Raw genomic sequence first — 10,985 nt, 5'->3', positions numbered from 1 at the left:
GTGAAGCACTTTCCCATACGGTGAAGCACTTTGCCCTACGGTGAAGCACTTTCCCATACGGTGAAGCACTTTCCCATACGGTGAAGCACTTTCCCATACGGTGAAGCACTTTCCCATACGGTGAATCACTTTCCCATACGGTGAAGCACTTTCCCATACGGTGAAGCAATTTGCCCTACGGTGAAGCACTTTCCCATACGGTGAAGCACTTTCCATACGGTGAAGCACTTTGCCCTACGGTGAAGCACTTTCCCATACGGTGAAGCACTTTCCCATACGGTGAAGCACTTTCCCATACGGTGAAGCACTTTGCCCTACGGTGAAGCACTTTCCCATACGGTGAAGCACTTTCCCATACGGTGAAGCACTTTCCCATACGGTGAAGCACTTTCCCATACGGTGAAGCACTTTCCCATACGGTGAAGCACTTTCCCATACGGTGAAGCACTTTCCCATACGGTGAAGCACTTTCCCATACGGTGAAGCACTTTCCCATACGGTGAAGCACTTTCCCATACGGTGAAGCACTTTCCCATACGGTGAAGCACTTTCCCATACGGTGAAGCACTTTCCCATACGGTGAAGCACTTTCCCATACGGTGAAGCACTTTCCCATACGGTGAAGCACTTTCCCATACGGTGAAGCACTTTCCAATACGGTGAAGCACTTTCCCATACGGTGAAGCACTTTCCCATACGGTGAAGCACTTTCCCATACGGTGAAGCACTTTCCATACGGTGAAGCACTTTCCCATACGGTGAAGCACTTTCCCATACGGTGAAGCACTTTCCCATACGGTGAAGCACTTTCCCATACGGTGAAGCACTTTGCCATACGGTGAAGCACTTTGCCCTACGGTGAAGCACTTTCCCATACGGTGAAGCACTTTCCATACGGTGAAGCACTTTCCCATACGGTGAAGCACTTTCCCATACGGTGAAGCACTTTCCCATACGGTGAAGCACTTTCCCATACGGTGAAGCACTTTCCCATACGGTGAAGCACTTTCCCATACGGTGAAGCACTTTCCCATACGGTGAAGCACTTTCCCATGCGGTGAAGCACTTTCCCATGCGGTGAAGCACTTTCCCATGCGGTGAAGCACTTTCCCATGCGGTGAAGCACTTTCCCATGCGGTGAAGCACTTTCCCATGCGGTGAAGCACTTTCCCATGCGGTGAAGCACTTTCCCATGCGGTGAAGCACTTTGCCCTACGGTGAAGCACTTTCCCATACGGTGAAGCACTTTCTCATACGGTGAAGCACTTTCCCATACGGTGAAGCACTTTCCCATACGGTGAAGCACTTTCCCATACGGTGAAGCACTTTCCCATACGGTGAAGCACTTTCCCATACGGTGAAGCACTTTCCCATACGGTGAAGCACTTTCCCATACGGTGAAGCACTTTCCCATACGGTGAAGCACTTTCCCATACGGTGAAGCACTTTCCCATACGGTGAAGCACTTTCCCATACGGTGAAGCACTTTCCCATACGGTGAAGCACTTTCCCATACGGTGAAGCACTTTCCCATACGGTGAAGCACTTTCCCATACGGTGAAGCACTTTCCCATACGGTGAAGCACTTTGCCATACGGTGAAGCACTTTGCCATACGGTGAAGCACTTTGCCATACGGTGAAGCACTTCGCCCTACGGTGAAGCACTTTCCCATACGGTGAAGCACTTTCCCATACGGTGAAGCACTTTCCCATACGGTGAAGCACTTTCCCATACGGTGAAGCACTTTGCCATGCGGTGAAGCACTTTGCCATGCGGTGAAGCACTTTGCCATACGGTGAAGCACTTTGCCATACGGTGAAGCACTTTGCCCTACGGTGAAGCACTTTCCCATACGGTGAAGCACTTTCCCATACGGTGAAGCACTTTCCCATACGGTGAAGCACTTTCCCATACGGTGAAGCACTTTCCCATACGGTGAAGCACTTTGCCCTACGGTGAAGTACTTTCCCATACGGTGAAGCACTTTCCCATACGGTGAAGCACTTTCCCATACGGTGAAGCACTTTCCCATACGGTGAAGCACTTTCCCATACGGTGAGGCACTTTGCCCTACGGTGAAGCACTTTCCCATACGGTGAAGCACTTTCCCATACGGTGAAGCACTTTCCCATACGGTGAAGCACTTTCCCATACGGTGAAGCACTTTCCCATACGGTGAAGCACTTTCCCATACGGTGAAGCACTTTCCCATACGGTGAAGCACTTTGCCCTACGGTGAAGCACTTTCCCATACGGTGAAGCACTTTCCCATACGGTGAAGCACTTTCCCATACGGTGAGGCACTTTGCCCTACGGTGAAGCACTTTCCCATACGGTGAAGCACTTTCCCATACGGTGAAGCACTTTCCCATACGGTGAAGCACTTTCCCATACGGTGAAGCACTTTCCCATACGGTGAAGCACTTTCCCATACGGTGAAGCACTTTCCCATACGGTGAAGCACTTTCCCATACGGTGAAGCACTTTGCCCTACGGTGAAGCACTTTCCCATACGGTGAAGCACTTTCCCATACGGTGAAGCACTTTCCCATACGGTGAAGCACTTTCCCATACGGTGAAGCACTTTCCCATACGGTGAAGCACTTTCCCATACGGTGAAGCACTTTCCCATACGGTGAAGCACTTTCCCATACGGTGAAGCACTTTCCCATACGGTGAAGCACTTTCCCATACGGTGAAGCACTTTCCCATACGGTGAAGCACTTTCCCATACGGTGAAGCACTTTCCCATACGGTGAAGCACTTTCCCATACGGTGAAGCACTTTCCCATACGGTGAAGCACTTTCCCATACGGTGAAGCACTTTCCCATACGGTGAAGCACTTTCCCATACGGTGAAGCACTTTCCCATACGGTGAAGCACTTTCCCATACGGTGAAGCACTTTCCCATACGGTGAAGCACTTTCCCATACGGTGAAGCACCTTCCCATACGGTGAAGCACTTTGCCCTACGGTGAAGCACTTTCCCATACGGTGAAGCACTTTCCCATACGGTGAAGCACTTTCCCATACGGTGAAGCACTTTCCCATACGGTGAAGCACTTTCCCATACGGTGAAGCACTTTCCCATACGGTGAAGCACTTTCCCATACGGTGAAGCACTTTCCCATACGGTGAAGCACTTTCCCATACGGTGAAGCACTTTGCCCTACGGTGAAGCACTTTCCCATACGGTGAAGCACTTTCCCATACGGTGAAGCACTTTCCCATACGGTGAAGCACTTTCCCATACGGTGAAGCACTTTCCCATACGGTGAAGCACTTTCCCATACGGTGAAGCACTTTGCCCTACGGTGAAGCACTTTCCCATACGGTGAAGCACTTTCCCATACGGTGAAGCACTTTGCCCTACGGTGAAGCACTTTCCCATACGGTGAAGCACTTTCCCATACGGTGAAGCACTTTCCCATACGGTGAAGCACTTTGCCCTACGGTGAAGCACTTTCCCATACGGTGAAGCACTTTCCCATACGGTGAAGCACTTTCCCATACGGTGAAGCACTTTCCATACGGTGAAGCACTTTCCCATACGGTGAAGCACTTTCCCATACGGTGAAGCACTTTCCCATACGGTGAAGCACTTTCCCATACGGTGAAGCACTTTCCCATACGGTGAAGCACTTTCCCATACGGTGAAGCACTTTCCCATACGGTGAAGCACTTTCCCATACGGTGAAGCACTTTCCCATACGGTGAAGCACTTTCCCCATACGGTGAAGCACTTTCCCATACGGTGAAGCACTTTCCCATACGGTGAAGCACTTTCCCATACGGTGAAGCACTTTCCCATACGGTGAAGCACTTTCCCATACGGTGAAGCACTTTCCCATACGGTGAAGCACTTTCCCATACGGTGAAGCACTTTGCCATACGGTGAAGCACTTTGCCCTACGGTGAAGCACTTTCCCATACGGTGAAGCACTTTCCCATACGGTGAAGCACTTTCCCATACGGTGAAGCACTTTCCCATACGGTGAAGCACTTTGCCATACGGTGAAGCACTTTGCCATACGGTGAAGCACTTTGCCATACGGTGAAGCACTTTGCCATACGGTGAAGCACTTTGCCCTACGGTGAAGCACTTTCCCATACGGTGAAGCACTTTCCCATACGGTGAAGCACTTTCCCATACGGTGAAGCACTTTCCCATACGGTGAAGCACTTTCCCATACGGTGAAGCACTTTCCCATACGGTGAAGCACTTTCCCATACGGTGAAGCACTTTCCCATACGGTGAAGCACTTTCGCATACGGTGAAGCACTTTCCCATACGGTGAAGCACTTTCCCATACGGTGAAGCACTTTCCCATACGGTGAAGCACTTTGCCCTTCGGTGAAGCACTTTCCCATACGGTGAAGCACTTTCCCATACGGTGAAGCACTTTCCCATACGGTGAAGCACTTTCCCATACGGTGAAGCACTTTCCCATACGGTGAAGCACTTTCCCATACGGTGAAGCACTTTCCCATACGGTGAAGCACTTTCCCATACGGTGAAGCACTTTCCCATACGGTGAAGCACTTTCCCATACGGTGAAGCACTTTCCCATACGGTGAAGCACTTTCCCATACGGTGAAGCACTTTCCCATACGGTGAAGCACTTTCCCATACGGTGAAGCACTTTCCCATACGGTGAAGCACTTTCCCATACGGTGAAGCACTTTCCCATACGGTGAAGCACTTTCCCATACGGTGAAGCACTTTGCCCTACGGTGAAGCACTTTCCCATGCGGTGAAGCACTTTCCCATACGGTGAAGCACTTTCCCATACGGTGAAGCACTTTCCCATACGGTGAAGCACTTTCCCATACGGTGAAGCACTTTCCCATACGGTGAAGCACTTTCCCATACGGTGAAGCACTTTCCCATACGGTGAAGCACTTTCCCATACGGTGAAGCACTTTCCCATACGGTGAAGCACTTTCCCATACGGTGAAGCACTTTCCCATACGGTGAAGCACTTTCCCATACGGTGAAGCACTTTGCCCTACGGTGAAGCACTTTCCCATACGGTGAAGCACTTTCCCATACGGTGAAGCACTTTCCCATACGGTGAAGCACTTTGCCCTACGGTGAAGCACTTTCCCATACGGTGAAGCACTTTCCCCTACGGTGAAGCACTTTCCCATACGGTGAAGCACTTTCCCATACGGTGAAGCACTTTCCCATACGGTGAAGCACTTTCCCATACGGTGAAGCACTTTCCCATACGGTGAAGCACTTTGCCCTACGGTGAAGCACTTTCCCATACGGTGAAGCACTTTCCCATACGGTGAAGCACTTTCCCATACGGTGAAGCACTTTCCCATACGGTGAAGCACTTTCCCATACGGTGAAGCACTTTCCCATTCGGTGAAGCACTTTGCCATACGGTGAAGCACTTTCCCATACGGTGAAGCACTTTCCCATACGGTGAAGCACTTTCCCATACGGTGAAGCACTTTCCCATACGGTGAAGCACTTTCCCATACGGTGAAGCACTTTCCCATACGGTGAAGCACTTTGCCCTACGGTGAAGCACTTTCCCATACGGTGAAGCACATTCCCATACGGTGAAGCACTTTCCCATACGGTGAAGCACTTTCCCATACGGTGAAGCACTTTCCCATACGGTGAAGCACTTTGCCCTACGGTGAAGCGCTTTGCCCTACGGTGAAGCGCTTTGCCCTACGGTGAAGCGCTTTGCCCTACGGTGAAGCGCTTTGCCCTACGGTGAAGCGCTTTGCCCTACGGTGAAGCGCTTTGCCCTACGGTGAAGCGCTTTGCCCTACGGTGAAGCGCTTTGCCCTACGGTGAAGCGCTTTGCCCTACGGTGAAGCGCTTTGCCCTACGGTGAAGCGCTTTGCCCTACGGTGAAGCGCTTTGCCCTACGGTGAAGCGCTTTGCCCTACGGTGAAGCGCTTTGCCCTACGGTGAAGCGCTTTGCCCTACGGTGAAGCGCTTTGCCCTACGGTGAAGCGCTTTGCCCTACGGTGAAGCGCTTTGCCCTACGGTGAAGCGCTTTGCCCTACGGTGAAGCGCTTTGCCCTACGGTGAAGCGCTTTGCCCTACGGTGAAGCGCTTTGCCCTACGGTGAAGCGCTTTGCCCTACGGTGAAGCGCTTTGCCCTACGGTGAAGCGCTTTGCCCTACGGTGAAGCGCTTTGCCCTACGGTGAAGCGCTTTGCCCTACGGTGAAGCGCTTTGCCCTACGGTGAAGCGCTTTGCCCTACGGTGAAGCGCTTTGCCCTACGGTGAAGCGCTTTGCCCTACGGTGAAGCGCTTTGCCCTACGGTGAAGCGCTTTGCCCTACGGTGAAGCGCTTTGCCCTACGGTGAAGCGCTTTGCCCTACGGTGAAGCGCTTTGCCCTACGGTGAAGCGCTTTGCCCTACGGTGAAGCGCTTTGCCCTACGGTGAAGCGCTTTGCCCTACGGTGAAGCGCTTTGCCCTACGGTGAAGCGCTTTGCCCTACGGTGAAGCGCTTTGCCCTACGGTGAAGCGCTTTGCCCTACGGTGAAGCGCTTTGCCCTACGGTGAAGCGCTTTGCCCTACGGTGAAGCGCTTTGCCCTACGGTGAAGCGCTTTGCCCTACGGTGAAGCGCTTTGCCCTACGGTGAAGCGCTTTGCCCTACGGTGAAGCGCTTTGCCCTACGGTGAAGCGCTTTGCCCTACGGTGAAGCGCTTTGCCCTACGGTGAAGCGCTTTGCCCTACGGTGAAGCGCTTTGCCCTACGGTGAAGCGCTTTGCCCTACGGTGAAGCGCTTTGCCCTACGGTGAAGCGCTTTGCCCTACGGTGAAGCGCTTTGCCCTACGGTGAAGCGCTTTGCCCTACGGTGAAGCGCTTTGCCCTACGGTGAAGCGCTTTGCCCTACGGTGAAGCGCTTTGCCCTACGGTGAAGCGCTTTGCCCTACGGTGAAGCGCTTTGCCCTACGGTGAAGCGCTTTGCCCTACGGTGAAGCGCTTTGCCCTACGGTGAAGCGCTTTGCCCTACGGTGAAGCGCTTTGCCCTACGGTGAAGCGCTTTGCCCTACGGTGAAGCGCTTTGCCCTACGGTGAAGCGCTTTGCCCTACGGTGAAGCGCTTTGCCCTACGGTGAAGCGCTTTGCCCTACGGTGAAGCGCTTTGCCCTACGGTGAAGCGCTTTGCCCTACGGTGAAGCGCTTTGCCCTACGGTGAAGCGCTTTGCCCTACGGTGAAGCGCTTTGCCCTACGGTGAAGCGCTTTGCCCTACGGTGAAGCGCTTTGCCCTACGGTGAAGCGCTTTGCCCTACGGTGAAGCGCTTTCCCATACGGTGAAGCGCTTTCCCATACGGTGAAGCACTTCGCCCTACGGTACGGTGAAGCACTTTGCCATACGGTGAAGCACTTTCCCATACGGTGAAGCACTTTGCCCTACGGTGAAGCACTTTCCCATACGGTGAAGCACTTTGCCCTACGGTGAAGCACTTTCCCATACGGTGAAGCACTTTCCCATACGGTGAAGCACTTTCCCATACGGTGAAGCACTTTGCCATACGGTGAAGCACTTTCCCATACGGTGAAGCACTTTCCCATACGGTGAAGCACTTTCCCATACGGTGAAGCACTTTGCCCTACGGTGAAGCACTTTGCCCTACGGTGAAGCACTTTGCCCTACGGTGAAGCACTTTGCCCTACGGTGAAGCACTTTCCCCTACGGTGAAGCACTTTCCCATACGGTGAAGCACTTTCCCATACGGTGAAGCACTTCGCCCATACGGTGAAGCACTTCGCCCATACGGTGAAGCACTTCGCCCATACGGTGAAGCACTTCGCCCTACGGTGAAGCACTTTCCCCTACGGTGAAGCACTCCCCCCTACGGTGAAGCACTTCGCCCTACGGTGAAGCACTTCGCCCTACGGTGAAGCACTTCGCCCTACGGTGAAGCACTTCGCCCTACGGTGAAGCACTTCGCCCTACGGTGAAGCACTTCGCCCTACGGTGAAGCACTTCGCCCTACGGTGTAGCACTTCGCCCTACGGTGAAGCACTTCGCCCTACGGTGAAGCACTTCGCCCTACGGTGAAGCACTTCGCCCTACGGTGAAGCACTTCGCCCTAGGGTGAAGCACTTCGCCCTAGGGTGAAGCACTTCGCCCTACGGTGAAGCACTTCGCCCTACGGTGAAGCACTTCGCCCTACGGTGAAGCACTTCGCCCTACGGTGAAGCACTTCGCCCGACGGTGAGGCACTTCGCCCGACGGTGAGGCACTTCGCCCGACGGTGAGGCACTTCGCCCGACGGTGAGGCACTTCGCCCTACGGTGAGGCACTTCGCCCTACGGTGAGGCACTTCCCCACACGGTGAGGCACTTCCCCACACGGTGAGGCACTTCCCCACACGGTGAGGCACTTCCCCACACGGTGAGGCACTTCCCCACACGGTGAACCACCTTCCCACACGGTGCGCTTTCCCACACCGTAAAGTGCTTTCCCACACCGTAAAGTGCTTTCCCACACAGTAAAGTGCTTTCCCAATTTAAAACGAAAAAAGCAAATAAAACGAAGAATCGTTTGTTTATGTAGTCGGCACTTAATGTATATCTGCTGAATGGATGTCAGTGATTGGCTGAAATTATCGAAATAAGACAATTTTTTACATGAAATAAATTCGAATACAAAAATATTTTTCTGTTCTACAACATAAAATAGATAAGTATACGAAGTTTGAAAGTCTTTCGGTACCAAAAACACTACGTAAAACATTAATGAAAAATGTGGCCCCCGTTTTAAAAAAGATCCTATATATATATATATATATATATATATATATATATATATATATACAATGATAATAATAAAGTGACAACAAAAGAATGAAACCTCAATATTAGGTAAATATAGCATTATTTATATATGTATATAGATAGGACAATCAGTAAGTTGTCATAATAGTGTTTGGAGTGTGGATATGTGTATACATATGAGTACGTACATGCACATATATGTTTGTGTGTGTATGCCCATATACATGTTTGTGTGAGTGTGTATGTATGTAGACATTATGAACACAGGAGGTGTTTCTTTCTTTTTTTTATAAATCTCCTTTTACAAAACCACTACATTATAGGGATGTCAAAAAACCGACACCGGCCCCTAAGTGATGGCCTTGAAAAATTCTGTTTTAGTCGAATGAATCGAATCCAGCACTTATTTTGGTCTGCTTTGCTGAACTGCTAGGTTATAGGAGCATAAACACCAACACCAGTTATCAAGCAGTGATGGGAGACAGACACACAGACATGAGGAGACACACACACACATATATATATTCGATGGGCTTCTTTCAGTTTCCATCCACCAAAACCACTCACAAGGCTTTGGTCGGCTTGAGACTATAGCAGAAGACACTTGCTCAAGGTGGCACGCAGTGAGACTGAACCCAGAACCATGTGGTTGGGAAGCAAGCCTCTTACTACACATAATATATGACAAAGATGGTGGGATAGGCTGGAAGTATAAGGTAAGTGATGACGTATGAACGGTCAAGGGGCCTTGCAAGTAAGACAGACATGTGAGCAGAAGGACAACTAGTGCGTATGACTTTTGCTTTCGGGCTTTCGCTTGGGACAGACATGGTGACCCCGCAAGAGTTCAGGGAAATGGGCGTTAGGTTCTGGCCAGAGGTTATGTCGGTGTATCCTAAGTGGACAGTATAAATGTTGCGAGAGGACCCATGTGACAGATGAACCAAGCTTTTTAGCCCATTTCACACACCTGCTTATACCCACTGATCCACTGACTTGTACGAGTTAAGGCAGCTGGTGTATATATATATATACAAACATATATGCTGTGTGTAGCATCGTGTGAAAGAGGGAAACTAGTATATATTATATAAAAAAAACTTTAAGGCGCTGCTCCAGCATGGCCGCAGTCTAATGAATGAAACAAGTAAAAGAAAGAAAGGAACATGAGAAAAAAACCCATACATTTCGTACGTATACCTGCGGCTAAAGACACGCAGCTAGCTTTACTGATTGAGTGTGACAAGGGACGGATTGATGTCTAGCAAGATATATTTAAACGAAGTCTATGAAAAGCATTCGACAATCCAGAATCGACCCACCCTCTCTGATCGAAGTAACCAAGTCTCGAAGGTAAATTCTTCCATTTATTGTGAGATGATGGGGGGTGGATTGGTTCGCAAAAGTTTTGCTTCGTCTCGACGTTTCCATGGAACCTTTGATTTCTTTGTAGGATGCCAAGAAGATTCCGTCCAGATTCTCTGTTGTCGGCTGAAGTCCTGATTGTTGTTTCTAAGTTATTTGGGGATGTAAGAGAGGTGCAATTGTATCCCCTTGTCCGTCCCTGGTTTGTTTTCGATAAGCCTGGGTTCATTTCTGTGTATGTTTTTGCTTTATTTTCCTTCAGCAAGGGCTTATCCGATGCCTATTCTACGATGAACTGTGTTTCGTAGTTAATAAACAAATTGCTTTGTCTTTGCCAGCCTTGTAGCGAGTTTGTTTCTTCAGCTTCACAAGTTGTTTGCCACAGTTTAAAGACACTTTCCAAGCGTTGACCATCTCAATGTTTCTTTAATTCGTTGTAGATTTCCTCATCTATGTTCTTCAATTTTTCTTCATTGCTCAGCGCTCTAAGCTTAAGCAGTTCTATTTCTGTCTTCATGTTTTCCAAGTGTTAGTTTCTCCCATAATTGTCTTTGTTGGTCCTGTTCGTTTGGAATACGTTTAATTTGGAGTTTATGAGGCAGAATTTAACCAGTGTTCATAAATTTCTGCCTTGTGCTTGTTTTTGATCATGTTCCAGAAAGTAACCTTTCTGGCTTTAAGTTTTTCATTCTATATGTGTATAATGCGGTTTTTAGTTGATAGTGGAGGGGGATGGGCTTCTATCTTGTGTATCATCTTTAGGTGGATTTTCATTTAAGCAATTATTATGTGGTAAAGAATGAAGAGTGGTGCATAATTTGGACAAATGTTGATTGAGCTGTTGCAGGGATT

Source organism: Octopus bimaculoides, unplaced genomic scaffold (genome assembly GCF_046866305.1).
Source record: "Octopus bimaculoides isolate indiv1 unplaced genomic scaffold, ASM4686630v1 contig112, whole genome shotgun sequence".
In the NCBI taxonomy this organism is placed as follows: domain Eukaryota; kingdom Metazoa; phylum Mollusca; class Cephalopoda; order Octopoda; family Octopodidae; genus Octopus; species Octopus bimaculoides.
The sequence above is the reverse complement of the archived record's forward strand: the minus strand, read 5'-3'. Positions refer to the sequence as shown.